At 44.5% G+C, this 24173-nt stretch overlaps 1 protein-coding gene across 5 annotated transcripts in view; it reads right to left on the reverse strand.

Annotated features, from left to right (window-relative positions):
- Positions 1 to 24173, reverse strand: part of ROR1 (receptor tyrosine kinase like orphan receptor 1) — a 148514-nt gene that overhangs the window by 63300 nt on the left and 61041 nt on the right. For 2 of the 5 annotated variants that reach the window (XM_027651624.1, XM_027651621.1), the window contains exon 1: positions 1998 to 2085. The exons of 2 other annotated variants lie outside the window; for them this stretch is intronic. The gene's annotated coding sequence lies outside the window, so the exon portion shown is untranslated. Of the gene's footprint in view, positions 1 to 1997; positions 2086 to 19781; positions 19850 to 24173 lie in introns of those variants that run through there. One more of the 5 variants, XM_027651623.1, reaches the window with a different exon arrangement.

The following is a 24173-nucleotide window of genomic DNA, read 5'->3' on the forward strand; positions in this document are numbered from 1 at the left end:
GGAGATCTCAGCATGTATGTATGGAAAGCAGCGCAGGTGGGTTTACATTTCAAACAAATAAATACAAAAATACTGCAGAACACTTGGAAGGCATCAGAAAACAGTGGGGTAGAATTTGTATCTCATGTGCTGGTTTGAGAAGAAAGTCCCAGCAGTACCAAGTGTCAGTGGTGACGGGAAAGAGTTAGGCTGGAGGGAGGGAGGAGATTCCCTACCCTGAGGGCTTAAACACAGAGCAAAACCCACAAACACTAAGAGAAAATAGCAATATCCCCAGGAATGTATTTGATTTGAGTAGGAATTTCTCCTTAGCAATTAACTCTTAACAACAAATTAATATTTGCATGTCCCCTTGAAAGGACTGTCTGGTGTCACCGGGATCAGACATCGAGGAATGTGCTGAAATTTTAACTCTTTCAATCATCACTCGATGATGATTCCTTTATTCTCTGAACTACGAGTTAAACAGAGCAAACCCCAGGGAAAGCAGTGTGGGTTTTCAAGAGGCACTTGGTTTTGTTGGTGCTTCATTGAAGTCCCCCATGAAGCTGCTGCTGAATTAGGAAATGCTGAGCACTCCTGAGAGCTGCACAAGTGGAGCACAAGTGCCTTACAAAGCTATTAGCTCCCAACTGCTCTACAACTTACAAGCAATGAAAATAAAGAGAGCAAAGTAAAAGCAAAGAAAGGGGCAGAAATGTTTGAAAGCCCTTCTAACCCATCACACGCTGACAGCCTGCAGCCCCTTTCATCTGCACACAACCCACTGCAGCCACTTCATCAGGCTCCAGGTTTTAATTAAATGGAATGTTTATTTACACAATGCAGGAGAGGGGCAAAGCCCTGCTCTGCAGCCACCAGAGTCACCCTCCTGAGGTTTGTAGGCCTAAAGAGTTGGGAGTTTGGCAGATTGCAGACATAAAATAAAGCCAGGACTTACTGAATTGAGGGGCAGGCACTGATCTCTGCTCTGTGGGGACCAGGAACAGGACCCCAGGGAATGGCCTGAAGTTGTGTCAGGGCAGGTTTAGGTTGCATCTTAGAAAAAGGTTCTTCCCCCAGAGGGTGGTTGGGCACTGAACAGACTCCCCAGGGCAGTGGGCACAGCACCAAGGCTGCCAGAGCTCAAGGAGTGTTTGGATGATCCTCTGGGACACCTGGTGTGACTCTTGGGGATGGGCCTGTGCAGGGCTGAGGGTTGGACTCGATGGTCCTTGTGGGACCTTCCAGTTCAGCATATCCTGGGATTCTGTGAACTGGAGCAGTGACCCGCTCTGGTGCTGTGGGCTCACGGCCCTGGGTCTTCAGCTGACTCTTGGTTTGGAGCTTTCCTGCCCATGAAGAACCTCCTGACATGAAGAAGCTCTGCCTGACCCAAGAGACACAACCCAATTTCACACATCAGCAGAACCAGCAGCAGACACTGCCCCAGGGCATGAGCCAGAATGGCCAGTCCTGTTCCAGAGGGTTGGATGAAACGGAATGAAATCCAAGCCCACGGTGTTTGCCGGTGGCACCTCGACAAACTGCAGGACCCTGTGGAGATTCTGAGCTCTCAGAAGCAGCTCAGCCATGCTGAAGGTTTTCCTCAATGCAAACACTGGGGAGAAGAATTCCAGAACTGTGAGATTTGCTTTGGCACAGGGCAAGGACACTGTGGCACCGGGGGTGTGTACTCAGCAACCCTAGAATCCCAGGATTTCTCCCTGTTGCATGCTTGGAGATCTAGTAAGAGCTCTCTGGCAGCTTAGAAAGCAGACAAATGGGAAAAATGAAGAACTTTGTTTGCACTGAGCTGTCAGTTAACACTGAGCAGCAGAGCTCAAGTTCCCTTTCCAAGGTGCTCTGCTCCATCCCAGCTATTATGTGAAAAATGACACAAGGTGCTGCTATTTCAGCACTAACTCAGCCCCTCAAGATCTTTATACACAAACATTTGTATTCCTCACAAGATGAACGTGGAAGGACAGGAATGAAGGAAATCTCAGACAACACACCCAGACTTCCAGTTCCAGTGCACACACTCTTAGAGCTCCCACCACATCAGCAGCCCAAAAACATTCATCCACTTACAGATTGTGCTTTCATGACTTCAGATTCGGGGAACCATGTTTCAAATTGCTGTTCTTCCCAAACACTGATGGTTGAATCTGGCTTTAAGGATATCCATAGTTACACCCAGGCTAAGGAAGGCACAGGGTTTGTCCAAAAGGGATTGGGATCAGTGCTTTAATTCCCCACTGAACGACTCCTTCACTCAACTCTGACAGGAGAAATACATGGCATTACTGCAGAAAGAGAAGTGGAAATCTGGCATTCTTTGCTGTCCAGAATATAGAAAAGAAGGATGGGTTTAAAGAAAGAATTTCAAACCCAGGGAGTTGTTTAAGAGCAATTTGAAGGCTATTTCCTTATGCTCATCTTCATCCTAAACTAATAAGGTCCTTAAGGAAAACCAAACTGTGAACCAAGGGGTTTATATCTCTTCTCCATGTACTGGAGTAGAGTCAGCTGGTGGGACTGAGAGGGGAGATCTGCAACAAGAATCCATTAAGTCACATGTTCCCAAAAAACCCCTGACAGACAATTTTTTGTTGAAGGAGGTCAGGGGAAAAAAAAAAGAGAAAGCTAATCCTTGAAAAATAATCTTCCATATAAACAGAGCAGCCAATGGAGAAAGGATGAACACATTGGAGGGAAACACCAGAGAATGATCCTTTCTTTAACAATAAGTGACCTTCCACCTTGATCCTCCCTTTACAAATCATTGACAGCAAATACCACCAGAAATAAAAGATTAAATGAAAATGGTACCCAGAAAATGAGACTGATTGTACAACCAGTTCCTACCACAAGCTTTGGGAACATGTATTTTAAATCCTGGGAAGGCAGTTGGCATTTCCAGCTTGCTTTCCTATTGCATATTTCTACACATTCAGAAACACAGTGAGTGATACAAAGAACAAGCATAAAAATGGTAGTTGCATGTAAATCACACCAAGAGAGGGGAAAAAACCCCCATAATTGCATGTAAATCATTCAAAGAGAGGGGAAAAAACCCGGTAGAAGCAGGTCCAAAAGGTTGAGTGATAATAGCAAATCTAAACAAGACTTAGTTGAAGATGAGAAGAAAAAAAAAACAACCTGCAAACCAGATTATTCAAGTTTTGTGCCAAACGCCTCACTATCAAACTTAATCAGCACTGACTGCTCAAAGCCCTGTGTTGCCAACGCCAAGCCAGCCCCAGAGATATCTCGCACCCTCATTTCCCAGCAAAGATGATTTATAACTCTGCTTGGTAACACTGCACCCTTGGAGCAGGGGGGATTTGGAACCCCTTCCTAATGAGCTTATTTGGGGGATGAAATTCTCCTAATGCTGGTTGGCAAAAGCTGAAACCGAAAATCCTTCAAGGTATTCAATTTTTCAAAGATTTACTGGGAACATAATAGCAAATATGGTCAGAATCAGGAGCCAAAGCCTTTTTTTCCAGCCTAGAGAGGGTAAGTAGTGTGTTGTTCCTTACATCTGGAACAGTAGTAATCTATTCCTTAAGCCTGAGCAATCAAATTACTCTAATTTTCTGTTGTCTTGGCTTGAATAAATATTTTCAAGACAAGTTATGTTAAAAATATGCACAGGCTGACTGTGCAGTTAAATGTGCTTAACATCTGTGCTGCAGTTTAGTGGGGCAAGATGGAAAGGTATCCCAATGGAAAGGGACTGCTAAAAAATCACCCTGCTTCCATTTGAATTAATAAAAGACTAAAGAATAACTATTGTAAAAAATAACATAAAAAGAAGGAGGAAATTTAAATTAAAGATATAGAAATATGTATCTAGAAATAGAATATATAGAACTATATATTGAGGGAATATATATGGAAATTAGGGGAAATATAGGGAAAAATTAGAATTAAAGGGAGGCTGGAATTCCTGTGGAATAAATCTCCAAGGGGTGATGGACTGTAAGAAACTTTCCATCATTTCACGGGATCCAGAGCTGCCCTGGCTAAGCTGAGTAGGCAACTGGGGGGAAAAAAAGCAAGTGAGAAAAATTTTAGGGGTTTTCTGTCTCTGGAATCCCCTCCCAGGACTTGCAAGGCTCACTCACCACGTGTGCAAGTGATTTCAACTGCAGTTTGTAAGGAAAAAATGGGAAAACGGGACTTTCTCATTTCGCGACCAAGTACTGAAAACTTCTGAAATGCTGAGTGAAAAAAACAGGGGGAATTATTATAATTCTTACTAAATTATAATTAATCCTGGCCAGAATTACAAGGCAAATGCTCCGACTTTCACATTAAAATGGGAAAGCACATCCTGCCTGCGGAGCGACCCCGAGCGCCTCCAGGCACAGTGGAAAGGGGGAAAACTGGCTCAAATTTCGGCTCCAAGTCCCATGTGCTTCTCATTTTCCCCCTCTGCATCAGTGACAAGCATTTCTTAAGCTGCACCAGCACTTCCAGTTTGCAACAGGTCACCTAAAAAAGAAGTTATTTTCCATTTACAAGGCCCCACTTATATTCCACCCAACGGAAGGAACTAAATGAAGGCACTTAACTCTTTTTCACTAAAGCAGTTTTTCCTTCCCATTACTTTTCCCTCCAATATGAGGACAGGGGGAGCAGATCTGGGATGAAGATCTTTTTCATGAAATAGTCCTGTGCCATTTACCATTTGAAGAAATAAAGACTTGGCATGGTTTTCCCTTAATGGCAATGTCTGGAGGAGTGGGAAGCTCAGGGTTTAAATGAAGATGTGCACATCTGTAGGTATTTATCCCTGCTGGTCAGGTTTAAAAAAATAAAGACTTACTGCTCTTTCTCCATCTTAAAATCTTCAAATTGATTTAAAATGATGACATTTTGAAAGCCAATGCTCTCTTTTGCCCTCCAAGTCAGATGTTTGCACTTTCATCATAATTTCAAGCTCCTTCCTACAAACACAAACCACTTTCTGGACCAGCATTTCAGCAAAATATCAGGAAACCCAAAATAACCCTGATCTTTCTCATCCCCCTCTTTGCCTCTGTACAGATCCATGTTGTGGTGCCTCAAAGCTGAGCTGGGGTAGAGGGAGGGGAGGGGATGAGGAAACCCAAGAGCTGCACAGCTTTGGATGTGCTTTGAAGGCGGAATTATGTCTGTTGAGATAGAGCCTAATTGATGTTGAAAATGCATGTGCACTAATAAATTAATATCACAGCAAACTGGAATTACAGGATTTATGGGGATGCAATTTGGTAAACAGAGCTGAAGTACAGACGATCTGGGAGGATAAGAAATACAGAAGCTTGGTTTGCTTCCAACTGAGGAGATTAATGTCAATATTTAAGAAGGGCTCAATTCGCTCACATAGGAAAGGGGAAAAAAATCAGCCATCTGAACCAAAATATTGGATTAGCCCAGTGTTGGAGGATTATCCAAATACAGGAAAATGTCACCCCACTGCTCTTTATGTGTTTGAGTCCATCAGATCCATGGAACTGCCCCTTCCAGCACCACTCTTTGGGAAAAGTCTGTGAGACTGGAAGTGCTGGAGTAGCTTGTTCTTATTTTTCAGGATGTGGAGAGCCCCCACTCCTGCACTCCCAGAGTTCATAACCCCTCGTGAGGGCCACGATAACCGTTAAAAGTATTCATGTCACAGAGAAATGTCACCCTCCCACAGCACCACTGAGAGGAGGATCACAGAATCCCAGAATGGTTTGGGCTGGGAGGGACCTTAAAGCTTATCCAGTTCCACCTCCTGCCATGGGCACTATCCCAGGCTGCTCCACCCTGGCCTTGAACACTTCCAGGGATGGAAGATCTGGAGGCGAGGAATAGCAGCCCTACCCCAATCTTACACACTCCCTGAAGCACAGATGAAGCAGAAGGTCTTCCACCCTGAAGGTGAGAAGACCTGTCCTTTCCCTCCTCCAGCTGGAAGACACCTATCCCAAAAAACCTTTCCAGAGCCTCTTATCAGTCACCAAAGTCCCTTTTGATGCTCTTTCTCCCAAAAAACAGACTCTCTTGGGCCACTCAGATCAATAAAACACATTTTACTGTGGAAGGAGCAATGCAGAATAGTTGAAGTGTATCCATCCTTGTAGCTCCTTAGAAACACTCTGAGGGGTCAAAGGTTGAAGGCCAGTCCTTTGAAGAATCCCATATTGCTGAACTTTTAAAGGAATCTTAACAGGAATGTTAATTACATGGAGTGGGGCATGACACACTCTTAATGTGCTGTGTACCCAGGCAAACTTCAACAAAAAAGCCTCAAATCCATTTTTCCTGAATGTATTGCAGGGGCCAGTTAGTGCTTAAGCACATCAGTAACCTTAATAAGGTTGAAGTTTGTGCTTAAATGCTCTACTCTAAGAGGGTTTAGACCATACAGGGACTAGAACCAGAAAATCCCAGCCCAAAATGCCAAGGATATCAGATGACCCTGAGTCCCCAAGCTCTAAGGGAAGAATTGCTGTGAATTGCTGTCCTTATTTATCTGTTTTATGAGCATCTCACAGTGTATTTGTTATGAAAATACTATGGAAATTGAAAATATTAATATACAGCCCTTCCTATTTGATAAAAACATACTACTCATCCATCAAAATAATGGTGGAATAATAGTGGAAGGTGTCCCTGCCCATGGCAGGGGGTTGGAATGAATGATCTTTAAGGTCCTCTCCAACCCAAACCACTCCAGGATTCTACAATTGCTGGTGAGAAGAGGCAAAATTCAGCATCAGCCCTTGGAAGCACATTGCAGTTGGAGCCCACCGAGTGATTACTGGCAAAAGACAGGATTTACTTTGTGTATCATTAAACTCTGACATTAATACTTTCTGGTTTTCCCCACGCACTGAAATTTTTGATGTTTGACTCCAAGGGTGCTGTTCATGGACCTTCTCTGCTGTGCCACAAATGGTGAGCGCCTCTCTTCCAAAATTCTTCATATTTACAAGAGGGAGTTATTTCTAGGGTCTTGTTTATGTAAAAAAATATTGATTATAGAAGACCTTCACACAGTTTGTCCAAAAAGTTCCTGTTTAAATTCCTTTTCCATTAACAATGCAAATACTGACCATGTTTTCTTTTTTTGGAGGAAGAAACCATGTGTATCTAAGGATATAATTAATATATCACCCCTTTGGAAAGGCTCAAAGTTTCCTCAAGGTGCATCAGTTAAAGCAGACAAAACATCCTGCAGTTATTTTTCCAGAAGATGGCTGGAAATTCCCGTTGTAGTAAATCCCAGCTGCCAGTGCAGTCATGCTTATCCTCCTTTTCTAGTGAAGCCAACACGGAAACTTGGAAGACCTTTTGCTGGACAGTCCTTGCTCCAGCTGCTCCCTCCCCAAGCTTGGAACGGAGGGATTATCAGAATGTGTCCAATGAATTAATGGAATGATGGCGCCAGCAAAAACAGTGTCTACAGCTGAAAAATAACTTGGAAAAATTGGAGGGAAACAGTCACAAATGTGTTGTAATACATGATTTCACAGGGAAAGCCTTGCTGTGGGCTGGACTTCACTGGACACTGTAGATTCTCACTTTGTTCCAGACCTTTTGGTTGTAAATGCTGCTGGTGGGATGTTGGTTCCCTGTGAACATCAGGGAAACCTGGAAATCTGGGATTTCCTCCCAGATGCCAGAGCAGCCCCTTCCAGCAGCACAGAGCGAGGCAGCACAGATGGAAAAACCTTTTGTGGACTCAAAAGAGGCTCCCAATGAAACCACAGTTCTTAAAGTGGGAGAAGGTTGATGAGGGGCCCCTCCCAATACTGCATTGGCTCATCCTTGGGAGGTGGAAAATGCCCATGCCGAGGACATGGGGTACAACTCCCTATGGACACCAGGTCTGTATCCACATGGGAAAAAAGAATATTTAGATTCCTACTTCCCACCGTGTGAACACACAGGATTATAACAATCTGTCACAATTTATTCCACAATTCCTGCAATTCTGTTACTCTTCCCTTCCATATCACTTTATCACAATGTTCAAATTCACAGGCTCATCAGTTTTCCAACAAGATTCCACCAATTCTATTTCTGCTACCCCAGCAGTCAGTGAAGTCCTTGGAACTGCACTACTGTCAAATTTATAATTAGAAACATTTTAATTGCTGTCTCTCATGCAGAGAAAGATAACTTATCTCCCTTCAAAATAAACAAATCCAAATGGAAAGAATTCATTCACAATTAAATCATTCTCTCCAGAAAACCTACAAGCAAGATGGATGATACAGGGGAGAGATAAGAGGATTAGAAATATAATTTTAAAATTGTCTTTAGGGGGAAAGTTTACACCCACTTGAGTTAAATGATATCTGTATCAGTTACTGAAAATTAGCTCAGTCCCAATTAAACAAAAGTATTAGCAAAATAAAACTATAAAAGTAAAATGAATAGGCAGCATCTTTCAAAGTGGTGGTTTGTTCCAAAGTGCAGAAAAGCTTAAGAAAGGTGGAATATTTAAAGAAATCCGGAAGGTTTTAAAGTGGAGTTTAAATATTGTCCAAGTAGGTTCAAGAAAAAAATTTTAAAGGCTTTCCACGCGCTGTGGACCAGTGTCATCAAGTGTGAATTCAAATAAAGTATTCCAGGATGAGATGATGCAGACAATGAGAAACATCCAGGAACTGAAGGAACCTGGGTGAGGGCAGGAACCCACCGGATAGCCTCTGATAAACTGAGCTGTGGGAGCTGGTTCTGATAAAGCCCCGACTCCGGCTTTAATCAAAACCTTGAGAAGTCATACCCAGTACCAACGAAATGTGGTTCAGGGCTCTGTTCCCTCATCTATCAGCACAACTTGATTCCAGGGAATAATCTTTGGGATGGGAACTCAGATCTCAGCAAACATCCAAGGCGCCTGTTCTCCTGGTATTCCAGCACTGCTGGAAACAGGAATTACTGTCCTTCAGCAGACCAAAGAGAGCTTAATCCTGAAAGATCCACAGTCCAAATTCCAGCCCAAAAGCATCTGATATGCTTGGATAGGCTTTCCATAAGCAGCTGAACTCTGAGTGTTGGCATGAGCTCCCCCTGAGCCGTTTGAAGTCTGCCCCACTGGATCATTGATGTGCATCCGCCTCGGAGCAGACACAGCTCATCCAGCAGCTCATCCAGCTGTTCACAGCCCTGGCACTGCCTCTGGAACAGCTCACAGGTTTTCCTCCTAAAAGTGAATGAGCACCTTCAGAACTCCAAGGGCATCAATAGCCCAGTGTTCCAACTTCTACAGCAGTGGAGGAAGCCCAGCATGTCCCAGCACAGGCAGTGTCCTGCATTACTGAAAGAGGGCAGGGTTAGGTGGGATATTGGGAAGGACTCCTTGGCTATGAGGGTGGGGAGGCCCTGGCACAGGTTGCCCAGAGAAGCTGTGGCTGCCCCATCCCTGGAAGTGTCCAAGACCAGGTTGGACGGGGCTTGGAGCAACTTGGGCTAGTGGAAGGTGTCCCTGTCCATGGCAGGGGATGGAATGGGATGAGCTTTAAGGTCCCTCCCAACCCAAACCATTCCAGGATTTCATGGTTACCATGCCACCTCTCCCCATTGTACAATCCCAGCACAAGGCCAGGGATGACCCTATTTGCTCCCAGCACTGCAACCCAGTTCAATAGAACATGAAAACTTTGCTCCAAGGAGTCACAGAACTGAGCACTGGATCCAATGGGACACAAGGGAACAAGATCCAAAGGCTCCTGAGCCACCAAGCACCGACTGCAGTGAATGGTTTGGGTAAGAGACAAAGAGAGTCACAACTGTTTCCCTGGCACATGTGACAGTCCCAAGCCCCCCTCCTCAAGTTCACTAAAGCACAAGAGACCTGAAATTCAAGAGAACACTTATCCATGAAAAATCACAAGGAATCTTCTTTTCCTGCTGCCAAAAGCAAAAAAAATCCTGAATCATAAAAGACAAACACAAGGACACCCACTGTTGCTGTGGGCATTGATTCAGGGATGTCCCATTTTTCAGGAAAGCTGGAATATGAATTACATTTATTAAATGTCATGGTAAAGTGCTCAGGCAGTGATGCACAGCCTATTAGTAGCTTTAGGATTCCAGTGTTTTGGTGGGAATGCTTCAAAACTGAAGTATGTTTTCTTTGGCTGAAACCCCACCATTAGATGCAGTTTCTCCTGACATTTTCAGAATTGGTTTATGACTGTTTCCATGGAGGTCAAAAAGGAAATTACTGTTCCAGGAATGCTTAGATAGCATCCATGGCAGCACAAAAGCCTGAGTTATATGGCTGCACTCTGTCCAGTGTGATGGTGTGATGATTAACAAGTTGTGCTGCTATGAGGGCCCTGAGCTGGGAATGCTGCTGGGAATATGCTTCCCAAGCTCAACACTGAGATTGATCCAGGATCTTCCAGGTCATACATTTCCCTGCATGTCCAATTATCAAATTTTCTTCCTATACATTTCATCAGCCACAATTATTATTTGTATTGTCTCCCTACCAACAGCCAGACAGCAGAGAGATCAAACAAAGAACCCCACTCCTTTTTATTTTATTTTAAAGAAAGTGACTCCGCTTAAGACTTCCCTAAGAATGGTGATTGTAAATTTATTACCTTCACTTGCTCTGAGGAAGCTGTTAAAGGCATCAGGAAGCAGCCAGATAACCAAGGCCATAAAATACTTTAGAAATTAATGAATGAAAGATGGGCTGAAGCCACAAAGTGAGGGTCTGGTTCTGGTTTTTGAACTTGTGCAGAGTTCACAGATGCTCACGAGCAGGGCTTTTATTCCAGGGAGTAAAGCACCAGTGCTCAAGTTTAGAGCAGAATCAAACTTTTTTCCAAAGTTCAGAGTTATCCCAAATCCTTCTGTTTTGTTCTGATACATGATTCAGAAATCCTGTGAGCTGGGAACTGCCACAGCTGGCTTTTGTCAGGCATTTCCTGAGACAAGGCTCGAGAAATATCCCTGTTGCTGCTCCCACCAGGAATTGCTGGCTGGAGGGACCACGCTGAGAAGGAATAAGATTCCTCCCTGCTTAACAGAACCCATGATCTGAATGGATAAAACACAGAAGGGGAAGGGATGGAGCAGTGCTCAAGCAAAATGACGGACCTAAAAGCACTGCCCACCAATCACCCCTCCTGACCTGAGCTCTCCCAGGGCGCAGGGGGAGGCTGAGCACTCCCCTTCCTCAAAAACTGAAGGGAATTTGAAGTTTTACCCAAGTTCTGCTGAATTCAGAGGATTCTCTACTAATTTCAGAGAACTAGAGAATCCCAGACTGGTCTGGGTTGGAAGAGACCTTAAAGCTCATCCTGTTCCACCCCCTGCCATGGGCAGGGACACCTTCCACTAGCCCAAGTTGCTCCAAGCCCCGTCCAACCTGGCCTTGGACACTTCCAGGGATGGGGCAGCCACAGCTTCTCTGGGCAACAGTTTAAATAGATTCCCTGAAATTGAAATCTGTATTTTGCAAGCTGGTGCCTCTCTCAACACCTTTTGTTTGGGCAGGGAGAAATGCTTCTGTCTGTGCCTATCTGATCCCTCAGAAAGAGAAATACCCCGGAGGGAAGGCTGGTGGATGGAAGGGCTCAGGGACACCCCACCCACAGAGCCTTGCACAAGGTGTTCAGTACATCACACCTTCCATCCATTAGCACCTGCTGAAGCTGCATTCTGTCCTTCAAAGTTAAAATTCACTTTTTAGGATATCCCTCTTTTTCTTCCCTCCACATTAGCACAATGAGACCAGTCACAGCTGCTGAGACTCGCCACTCCTTTTCCTTGCACAGTTCCCTTGTCTCTAACTGGGAAAGGATCCACCCCAGAGCCTCCCAGTTTCTCCCCAGCACAGCCTGTGGTATCAGTAGACAAAGTCTTGGACCACCCACAGCCCCAAATGGCCGCTAAGGCAGTGTCTTACATGGAAAAAATAATCTTAGAGAACTATTTGATGTATTTTTAGCTTCTTTTAATGCACTTTAGCAGCTGGAAACAAGGTGGGAAGCCAGAATTGTGAGCCAAGATGCAAAGGCATAGGAGCTTTTGCATGGATTTTGACTGGCTTGGAATCAGGATAGCTCTGTCCAAGCTGCCTCCCATGCACAGCTCAGAGATACTCAATTAAACTCTTTTCTGGGATTCCATTCATTATTTCCTTCACATTTCATACATAAGCTTCAAAGAAGTACACACAACAAACATTCTAGGAAATGAAGATTTATGGGGGGAAAAACCTGTAGAATAATAAATCTTCCCCTGAAATGTGCCCAGCAGAGGAGAGAGATGAGAAGAATTATTTTCACACTTTACAGTGCTCAGAGCTATAACTTTATTTATAGCATCTGTTTTAACTGAGGTTGTCCCAGAGAGGGAAAAGGGCAGCTCAGCTCCAACTTTAGGTGACAGGTCAAGCTTTCAAAGTACCTTCTGAGGCTTCTTTGAATAAAACTAAATACCAGACTCCAATTTGACCTTCTGTACACTTTAAGCATAATTACAGAGATAAAGGACTTTTCATTAAATCACTGATCTTTGGGGTACAAATCTGGGAAAGAACTACCATGGCAAGGGGTTGGAATGGGATGAGCCTTTAAGGTCCCTCCCAACTCAAAGCATTCCATGATTCTGTGAGAGTTCATAAAGTACATTATGGGCTTTCTGCAATTATTCAGATTTGTTTGCTTAATGGCCCTATTAATGCAAGGCATCCTTAGGAATTCCACTGGTCATTATTCCAAGTGCTTCCCAGATTTGCAGCAATGGCACAGCCAAAGTAGAATCCCAGTGTTAACCCAAGCCATGTGCAAAACTTCCAGAAAAGTGGTATCATCATTTTTTTTAATAGTCAAGCATCACTAAAATTCCTGAGGCCATTCATTCTCACCCTAAAAGAGCTTTCCAGGCTGCCCACACCAGTGGGCAATAATTCACACTTAGGGAAAAAACCCCCTCTCCTTAACTAAGGAGGATGTTTATTTTTCTACCTGAAAAAAACTTGCTGTGAGACCCAAATCAAGTAGTCAAACGTTTTAGCAAAAGTTGTTACAATGAACCACCTTTTCAGGTAATTCTGGTACGTGGCAAAAGCCATTCTAACCCTCTAACAATGAGCTTTCTGCAGCACATACTCTGGAAATAACTGTCCATTCTCCTGACAACCTTCTTCCTGGATTTTTTTGCCTTAAACCCCATGAATGAAGGATTACCAGGATTTATGTAGCTATTTAATACCTTCAGGAAAGAAAAAGCACACAGTACAGGAAGAGAAACAACAGGTAGAGAATGGATCAATCATAATTTAAGTTAAACTTGCCAATAAATTTCTCCTAACATTGACTGATAAATATTGAGACTATTTGAACTTGTTTCCTGGATTGGGAAAACTATCCTGCAGCTGCTTCCTCTGGCTGCTCCAAAATGCTGGATTTTAGGGAGCAAAGCCACACCACAGAGGGACTCAAGTCAAAAAGAAGGACAAGTCAGAGCAATTAATAACAATCCATCCCTTTTTCGCCGAGAATTGTTTTGATTTGGGTTTTGAGAAGTCTGGGTTAAATGCCACTTGTCTTGCAGGCTGTTCATGTCAAAATGATCTGGCCCGGATAGTTTTAAAAATATATTTATGTAATTTTAAAAATTCAATTTTTAAATATCTTGCTGAGTCAACGAGAACTGAAAAAATTAAGATGTTTCACTGAGACTTCAGGATTGAATCCAGAGTGTTATTTCCTCAAGAAGTGCCCCAAACACTGAATGTTCCTTCATCTCCTGACTTAAATTCCCTTTTTTTTTTTCAGATTAATGGGATGCCATAACACACGTCCAAAGGAAATGGCCACTTTCCCTTCTCCTCTGTGCCCACCGGGAACATCAAGAGATGATAATCCACCTCTGCACTGCTGCTTTTCCCTCCTGTGCCTTATCCAAATGGGGAGGGGTTAAGCAGCTCCAATCTTCCTTGTCTTCTCTGCCAGCAGGAATTAGGAAGCCCCTGTGACCCGGAGAGCTGGAGCCTCAGGGAACAGTGGGGTCAGTGTGCCCAGCAGCAGCCCCACTGATAACAAGGCTGGTTTTGTCAGGATCCCAGCACAGCAGAGCTGGAAGGAAGGATTTCTGGAATAGCCCCGCAGATACCAACGGGGAGCTCCTTCAACGCATGAGGGGAGAGGGACGAGCACACACAACGTCATTTGGTGGAAAATGTAATGAGGAGATGATGAAGGCTGAGCCAGTGAAAGGCAGGGCCTGCCCTCCTCAGCCCAGGGAATGTGACAGAGAGCAGAGTACGGCTGGCTTGGGAAGGGAAGGGAAGCAGTTTCCCCGGGATATGGCCGAGGAAGAAGAGGCATTTGAAAGCACAGGGAGAAAATGGAGCTGAATTTCTTTTTCCTGTACTGCTCAAAGGAGCCCTGTTGAACTCCTTCTGGGCTGGCTCTGGGTTGGGTGTGTGTTCCCCAGTGAGCAGAAGGGCTCTGTGATTAAATCCCTGCAGGTTAATATAAATGGGTGGATAAAGGAGAGAAATCCTGTGGCAGAACCCTGAGCTCAGCCTTTACAGCCACTGCAGGGTCTACATGGCAAAAAGCACTTTTTAAACGCTCCAGATGTGAAATTCCAATTCCAATTCAATTTGCAGTGGATGCCGTAAGGCATAAATCCCTAGGGAAGCAGGTTTCCCTGGCTCATGTGCTCATACTGGGTTCTATTTCACATTGCTCATGCTGCACAATTTTGGGGGAAGGGAATAGTTAAACCTGGTCAGAAACTACAAGGGAAGAGCAGTGTGCATTCCCTGGATCCAGCTAAGACCCAGCAAGAGATGGGGAATGCTGGCTCCAAAGGAGGCCAGAGAGCACTGGTGTCCCTATCACGGATACCTGCTGGTAGCAGGGATGATTCCTGGAGAGCTGGAGCACAGCAGGGGCCGGGGAGGAGGGGTTTGGTTTTCACAGAGCCCGTTCCTCCAATCCCATTAATTCCAGGGCTGTCTGTCAGCTCAGGAGCAAACCTCCATGTGACAACTCCTCTGTTCAGCTTTTGATATGCTTTTACGTGGAATAGATGTTTATACACTTGTCCTGCCTAACAATAAAGAGAGGACTGATGGAAAATGTGCCTCCAAGTGTTGTCTGTGCATGGAAATGGCACAGAGACATATAATGAGCAAACACTGTGATCAAAGCACACAGGACAGGGATCCTGGTTTCATTTCCCTACAATGAACACACTGTTCCACAAAAAAATGGGGAAGGAATGGAGCACATGTCCTGCTTCCTTCCTGCTGCTTTTGGAGGAGCTGTGGTGTAGGTGCTGACTTTTGATGTCCCAAGGGTTCCAGCAGCCTTTGATCTGCAGGACCCCCCCACCACCACATGGGTTTGGATGCTCCACAGTTTGACTCCCACCTTTTTGCTGGCTAAAGAGCTCATCTGCTTTTGAATGGCAGTTCTGAGGCTGAAGACACTCCACCTTCAGATGAAAATGTGTGATTTTTAACCTAAAACCAACAAATCAGCTGGCACTGGCACAGGCATTGTGTTGATCCTTTGGTGCTGGGAAGGAAGAGGTTAAATCACCCTCCATTTTAACAAAAATATATTTTAACTAAATCCAACGCTTATTTAACATTAAAAAAAAAAAGAAACAGGCCTGTTGTGCTCTAATAAATTTTTCATTGGCTCCCTTCTCTTTCAATCTTGGGGAGGGGGAAGAGAGAGAAAGAGGGACAGAGATTAATTCTTTGGGAAGGCTGACTGCCCTTCCAATTGTCAGAAAGCCTGGAAGATGTATGAGCCTGCTGTCCTGACACAACCAGGGATGTAGGTCAGACCCTCAGGCTCTCCCAGCCCATCAGCCATACAGGACACACGATGTCAGAATCTCATTTAACACCTTATAAAAAGCCCCAAGATTGTGACATGGCCAGACCTGGCCAGAAGAACACTTTTTATTTTGTTTAATCAACAATTGCTGGGTTAACCTGGCAACAAGCATGAAGTTAAACAGCGCTGAGACTACAGTGGACCAGTCTGAGTCTAACTCTCCCCTCTATGCTGGGCAATCACATTCACATTTCCACCTACTTCTGCCTCTTACCTATCCAACATTATTCCCTACTGCACCCTGAAAAGTTTATTCCATGTTACTGCAGCTGACCCAAGCACAGAGTTCCCACCACTTACTTTCACAGTTAATCCTGGAGGCTACAAAATCCTGCACTAAGGATTTCATTCCTGACTCTTGCTCTGTATTTTCCACTTCTCAGTTTCACCCATCATTCCCTTGGACTCTGTTAAAACAGTTCCTCTCTTCCCTTGGTTTTCCCCTTTACTATCCAACACCACCCACTTCAAGGGAGTCAGCAGTTCCCGCAGAGCTGTTTGCCATTCCAGACTTGGAGGGGAGAACGTGGCATCTGCAATGACACTGTGTGGTAACTATTAGCAAAGGCTGGAGCACAATAATTACAAATATACAGTGAGATAATGCAGCCCTTCCCTCTCTCTGAGCCCTTGCTGCCTGTGCTTGAGGCTGAGTGAGAGGTGTTGATTTTGGGGCTTTGCTTCATTCAAACGAGTTTCTCAGACCTTCCAGGCAGTTTGGAGAAGTCTTTTAAATTATTTTAAGGAAAAACAGGAAAAATGTGTTTTCTGCAATCAATTTCAGGGTATTTTACATATAGAATAACAGAATATGCTGAGCTGGAAGGGACCCACAAGGATCATCCAGTCCAACTCTCAGCCCTGCACGGGACCATCCCCAAGAGTCACCCCAGGTGCCCCAGAGGATCATCCAAACACTCCTTGAGCTCTGGCAGCCTTGGTGCTGTGACCACTGCCCTGGGGAGCCTGTTCAGTGCCCAACCACCCTCTGGGGAAAGAACCTTTTCCTGAGATCCAACCTAAACCTCCCTGACACAGCTCCAACCATTCCCTGAGGTTTGTTTATTGTTTATATGTATCACTTTATTTACAGTTTATATTTATTTATAGTACGGTATCAACCCAAGGCATGATGTGAAGCATGAGAGCATGATGGGAATATATATAGCTGATGTTTATTTATAGTTTATATGTATCACTTTTAGGCATTTCTAAAGGCATTAGTAAGACTACAGTATAATCTCAATTTTCTTTCCCTCTTCTGTAATTTAGTTTAGAAATGTTGGTGCCCTCCTATACAGACCTCTGTGCTCATCATCTACCTGCTAATCTGAGTATCAAATCAAGGCCTGAGACCTCACCAAAAAGCTGCATTTTAAGATCCTGTTATGTATTTCAGGAGGGGAAAAAATAACATTAAACTGGTTGGAATCCGAAACTCTCCTGTCTGAGTGGCTGCAGCTCGAGCAGCCAGAAGAAGAAGAACTCCGACAGAAGTGCCCTCTCACCCAGGCAGAGAAGAGGCTCCATCCCAAAGTTCCAAGGAGAAGCAAACACAAAGGATCTGCTGAACCCACGCTGTCCTAAGCCAGGAATTCAGAAAGTTAACAACAACCCGCTGGGGCAATATCAGCCTTCATTCCTGCTTTCCCAACTCCTGCATCCCAGTGGCCAGGAACACAAAAAGATCATTCACCTCCACATTTCTCAACAGAGTCTAATCAAGAGGGACTGTGGAGCGGCACAAGCTTGCTGAGAGAATTGCAGAGGGGAGGGAAGAGGGGGTTGAATAACCTTTAATAGCTTTGAAACTTGATAGTTACCTACAAAATAATGTCATGGCTGGGAACAATGGGATCCCAGAAGCTCCTCATGGAATGACTGAGTTCATTGTTTAAATCCACGTGGCATTTTATAAATACCTATTGGTGGCGTTCAATAACGGAGGGATTTGAAAGGTTCCCTCAGTGGAGTGATATTGCTGAAATATTTATCTTTCAATATTTTTTATAGTTTAATTCTAATACTGTGTTTAGCTGACAAATGAGATTTGAGGTTTTCAAGCACAATAATCTTGTGTATTCACCTCAGACCTTTTCTTTTACAGCTGAACTTCCCAAGCCAGCTGGAGCTCTCCCTTTGCAGGATCTGCCAGGGATGGATGAAAAACAAATACAGAAACCTAGAGAATGAACAGCCACCTCAGCCATCCTGTCTTTATCAAAGCTGTGCATTTTTGGCTATGCCAAGTGTTAAAAAAAACAAATGCATACCTATGAGCTCTCTTTAAATGCAGAGTTTAACAGCAAAAGTAAACTGCAGCCACTTAGTGTTATCTCTGCTGTGTCACTGAAATAATCGGGAATGGAACCTGAAAGGTCTGAGAAACCAAATCGCCTAAACCTAGTTCAACAAAGTGCAATTACTGCATGAGATTGCTTTAAGAGTCTTTACATCCCTGCCCATTTCAGCCCCGTGCTGAGGCTCCAAGGGTTCATTTCCCTCAAAGTCCTAAAGCCCTTCCAATCCGGGATCGCGTTACAGGCTGTGTGATGGAGTTTGGGACGTGCCAAGAAAATGTCTTCAGCTCTGCTTTTACAAATATGGCAATGATCAACCCGAGGCATGATGTGAAGGCTGATTATATTTAAAGCAATTTAACATGTTGCAACAACGTGATCCTTAACGCTGCTCCACGAAACGATCCCGGGATTTAACAGCCCTGCAAACACAGCTCTGCGGGCCGGGTCCCACAAACCTGATTCACATCAGCAACATCCACCTCCCTGAGTCATCTCCCCGAGGGAAAGATAATGGATGAAAGGGAAAAGCTGAGAAGCTGCCTACAAAACTTGGCTTCAGCAGCGCAATTCAGCACTTGGTCCTTGCTCTGCAGGCCTGACCTCAACTCGAGGGCTTCTCATTCGTACCACTGTTTTCAGAGACTGCTGCAGGACAGCAAAAACTAAGGATTCTATCAGCAAATTCTGTCAGAGTGATTCACCTTTCCCAATGTCTCCCTGCAGAAGCCAAGCAGAGCCACAGCCACCACTCCAGAAGGGACCATGAGTTGGGGTTCAGGATTGGGAGACAGCATCCCAAACCACTTCCAGTCAAATGACTGCTGCATCCCACAAGGATATATATTCCCAGATATTACCTTCCCAGCTGACACTTGTTTGTGAGCAGAGCTCCGGTAGCATAAGGTCAGGGATCTGATCACTTGGTTTTTATTTGCATTATGGAATCACAGAATGGGGTGGATGGAAGGGACCTTAAAGCTCATCCAGCTCCAACCCCCTGCCATGGGCAGGGACACCTTCCACTAGACCAGGTATCATTTGATTACTATTCTCTACTGGGTTTTTTAATCTATAAGACCCATTAAATCCACATAAATCTAGTTTACACATGTGAGCAACGAGCACTGCAACACAACAGCACAGATTATCACTTCTAATAACTTGTAGATCACCGACCACAAAAGCCCTACAAATAACAGCTGCTGTATTTACATGTCAACAGATTGGATATTCCCGATGATCCAGATAAACAACTACACAGCTCTGAGAAATAAACAGGCACGTGAGATGCAAAGCAAACAAAACCACAAGAGACCAAAGGATGCCAAAGCAAGACGTGATGGCATTCCCAGGGCTGCCAGAACAGGTATTCCAGAGGGAACTCCTGCTTCGAAGTACTGCAATTAGCAGTGTCTGCGCCATGGAAACTCGGCTCCGTTGAACACAGAAACGTTCCCAAATCACCTGGTACTTTTCAGTGACAGTAGAGGACTCTCCCTAGTATTCCACAATATTAAAATAAGCAGCACAGCAGGAAATTTTCCTCATTACCAGCCATGCTGATCCACAGACGGCACTTCCCATCACTCAGTACACACATTTAAAGCTCTGGATTCCAAACCTCATTAGTTGTAGACTCCTTCCTACTCTCCAATAGACTTTCTTGGATCCTCTTCATCAAACCTTTCCCTAGACAGATATGACAACAATATGAATTCAGCTCAGAGCCCCCTGTGTACTACAAGTATGGTTTGCTGATGAGTTGCTAAGAATTATCCATTCAAAAATCAAAGGAAAGGTTCCTGTCAATTCTGACAGTGGTTTAGATGTTTCAGAAGTGCAGCCTGAGATGGAGCCAAAGCATTGCATCAGGCACAACTATTCCTGCAAGACATGTTGGCACCACAGGCTGTGTCCTGAGGAACCACAAACCAGCTCAACACACTTGGATTCGGTATCAGAAAATCCATAAAAGCCCAGAGATATCATCTGGGCAGTGCTGGCAGTGGTTTTCCACTGTCTCTCAGTGACGTACTGGTCAACTTATGAAATCTCCTCCGGTCTTCAAACCTACTTTTGGAATTGTGAATTCAAACCTAAAGTCAGTTAAAAAGCACTTGGTAAAACCCAGGCTTTGCCATCACCAGCTCATGCAGGACTGAGAACAACACATCTGAACAATGGCAACACAGAATTCCTGTGGGAATGCTCAGGAAGTCTGAACTCCACTAAACACATTAATTCCTTAATAGAGCTCACTAATTATCTACTCACTTTATTGCCCAAGACTTGGAGGACTGACCTGGAAGAGCCATTTTCCCATCTTTATACAGGCCCTCATAGTTTAATTTATTTAAAATGATTATTTATTTTAAATTATTTAAACACATAACTATCTCTGTTTAATGTTTGAAATAAATAAAAATATAGAGGAAATCTGTCATTCCACCATTACCAGGAGGTCTTTGTGAGATGCTCATCACCTTGGTGGTTTACCTGACATTCAAGTGTCACTAAATGTCATTACAAAGCCATAAGATTTGTAGGTAAAGCATCAGCACAGTTACTGGGGGGGTGGGTGGTTTTCCAGCTTGAATTTGCAAATAGGCTTTTCTTAAGGAGTTAAATATCTCTTTGTAGATATAAAAGCTATTTTTGAGGGGGGGAAACATAAAAGCATAGCCTGAGAGCTATCAAAGTTGAAGTTTAGCTTTGTACTGTGAGTCTCTGACCTCTTCCCTCAGTCCTAGACCTAATCAATCTTAGTATCTCCCACCCAGGGATCCCTCAGAGCACGGCCCTTATCTCTGGATCAGCCCAGAAGAAAGGCAGAGCCAGATATCAGGAAATACTTTCTCTCTCCCCATCCATGTGCTGGACATAGTTGAAATACCAGCACTGATAATGTGTTGGCCACTCGTGAGTCCCATGTACACTTAATCACTCATTTCCTTCCCGACTAAGAATAATTCCAGCATCATTTAGTGGGATTTCCCCCCTCCTTCTCCCAGGACATCTGGCACGTGGCCAAGGAGTGGCACTTCTGAGGCAGGGAAGAGACGGGGAAGGAGGCTGAGGGCTCTGATGGGAAGGTTATTGTTGCCTGCAGAACTGATGGAGAGAAAATTTCCCTCAGCTCCACAGGGATTTGGAGCTCAGGAGGCTCTGTCTCCACTTTGTGCTGCAGGCAAACTGGCTCTGCTAACCTAAGTCATGCAGAGCCTAACTCCCAGTCCCACTGGAATCCTTGCAGAGTTTGGATAACCAAGGGAAAAGCACACTTCCACCTCCAGCTTGGATAGGAAACCTCCTTCCTCCCTCCGGTGTGCTGTGCCAGATAGATGTGAGGGGCTGGAAGGACCATCCTTACAGATGTGAGATCTGCTCGTGGCATCATTCCTCCACAGCTCTGGAATGGGGGCTTAACCTGAGCCAGGATCAAGGACAGTGCCCAGAAGCAGCACATGGTTTGGGGAGTTCCCAAAAAAATGCACAAAACCATTTTACCACCACACAAAGCACCATTTAGTTGTTCCTGATTTCTCAAATGCAAAGGGACACACAGACATTTGTCACCTGGGGAGCACTGGTCACCTCACACCCATTTTCTAAAGGCATTTTCTCTCTTTCTGAGTGTAAGACACTTGGCAGTGTCACTTCAAGGCCATAAATCACCGAGATTCACCTGGATCACATTTCCAGGGCTGCAAAGATCAGCCACTCCATATCAAACCACAGTGTCCCTGGAAGCAGAGTGAGAGGGAAGCACTCAACACCTCTAACAACACTCCTTTATTTATAAAAGTGACACCATCAGAGTCTATCTCAGAAAAAAAATGAAGGCTAAATCTAGGAATGGTATATTCTTAACCTCACATTTTGTGCACACACAAAACACACTGCCCTTCATTCCATCATGTCCAAGGAGGTGGGTCATCTTTGGTGGTGCAGTTTCCATCCACGAAAACACAGCAATAGATCTGAATAAATCCAGAGTACTGAGCACTTGGGGTGTTTTATTGCTTTTCCTACCGTGTGCACCTGCACAAGTCCAGCAGTGCAGTCCCTCAAGGCCCAATACACAGATTTATACACTCTTAACACATCTCAGAAGTTAAGGAAATGATGCTTTTTTTTCTCAGAGAGATCTGATTTCTAAAAACTCTCAAGACCCTTTCACTGTTATTCCTGTTATTTATGCAAGAAAAAAGGAGGGGAAACTATGAGTGGTCTGTATTTAAAACAACAGGCTCTTTCTACCTCTGAGGGTAGAAAATATTGACACTGTTTTACATCAGTAACTGGATCCAGACAGGATGAGAAACAGCATTTCCAAGCAGAATTTCCACTGTGCCCTCTCCTGGGAATGACAGTTCACTGAGAATCAACTAATGAGCAAAATGGGTGCTCCAGGCAGACACATAGATTGTTGTGGATGTGGATTCCCCATCCCTGGAAGTGTCCAAGGCCAAGTTGGACAGGGCTTGGAGCAACCTGGGCTAGTGGAAGATGTTCCTGCCCATGGCAGGGGGTGGAATGAGATGGCCTTTGAGGTCCCTTTCAACCCAAACCATTCCAGGATTCCATGATTCCGTCAAACAGCCTCTTCTGGAAGAACCCATGTCTGTGCCCACAATACAAACTCTGGGTTCTGCTGGAATAACCTTTCTGAGAAATTTCAACTTCCTGGCTCTCTGAAAACAGGGAGAGGGAATGGGAACCTTGAGTTGGGTCTGGTCACATGCAAATTAAGTCCATGGCATTTTAAAATTTGTTCTGCTGTTTCAGAATGAGCACTTACAACCAGTTTGCAAACACCACAAGGTTGCCTGAAATCCCGTTTAAATCACAGACCAGTGAATTCCTGAAGCACAAACACCAAAACAACTGTTCTTTCTGTTTGTTTCTTAACCTTTTCCATGGAGTGACATGAAAACTTGCCTTTCCCCCTGGAGACTTTATACAAGTGGCAGCTTCAGTTGCTGCAGTTTTACAAGACTATAAAGTTAGCAGCCCCTAACACCCAATTAGCAGTTCCCTATATAAAGCAAAACCACTTCCATACTATTGTATTCCCAATAACCTGAAGCCCACTGCATCTTTTCCCTCCTTGCCCGAACACCAGCTTCCTTAGAAAGCTGCAAGGGGAAGTAAGAAGGATTAACACTCCCAATAATCATCAGTGAGACGAAACTTCACAGATAAAAAAAAGGAAGATATTTAGACGTCTATAGCAGGAGCAACTTGGTTCATTTAGAACATGCAGTTGAGGTATTTGACATTTACCTTGTGAACAACTCGGGGTATTTTCAGATCGTCTCAGAAATATTTGTGCAGCTTTTTGTCTTGTGGGCTCTTTCCTGTCACTTCACATCAGAGTCCTACCTGAGGATCCCTGCTGAAGCCCCAGCCACTGTCTGAACACATTAACACACAATTCCCAAACTTGCAGCTTAATGGATGGTACAAAGAAAGGAATGAAGTGTTGTCATCATGTTTGCAGATGCACCAGAGAGGCACAGGAAAATCAAGACTCTTACCCAGGTCACAGGGTGGATGTGTTTGTATGAGGAATGATGGGAATCCCTGGAGTCAGCCCTTAAACCATAAGGTCACTTTTCCTCAGCAGCTGAATGGGATATCTTTTCTGTCAGGAATGGCTGAACAGGGGCCCAGAGAGGCTGGAGCACCTCCACCTTTGCACATTTTTTACACCAGACAGAACCACTCATGGGCCACTTGAGACTGCTCTGAAGTCAGCCCTGACAGGAGGTCAGGTGAGGTGACCTCCAGAGGCTCCTTCCCATCTACATTTTCATCTGATTTCTACCTTCTGTGCATCATTTTATTATAGAATCATAGAGTAATTAAGGTTGGAAAAGCCCTCCAGGATCATGGAGTCCAACCTGTGCCCGATCCCCACCTTGTCACCCAGCCCAGAGCACTGAGTGCCACGTCCAGTCATTCCTTGGACACCTCCAGGGATGGGGACTCCACCACCTCCCTGGGCAGC

Source organism: Corapipo altera, unplaced genomic scaffold (assembly GCF_003945725.1).
Source record: "Corapipo altera isolate COAL_440 unplaced genomic scaffold, ASM394572v1 57, whole genome shotgun sequence".
In the NCBI taxonomy this organism is placed as follows: Eukaryota; Metazoa; Chordata; class Aves; order Passeriformes; family Pipridae; genus Corapipo; species Corapipo altera.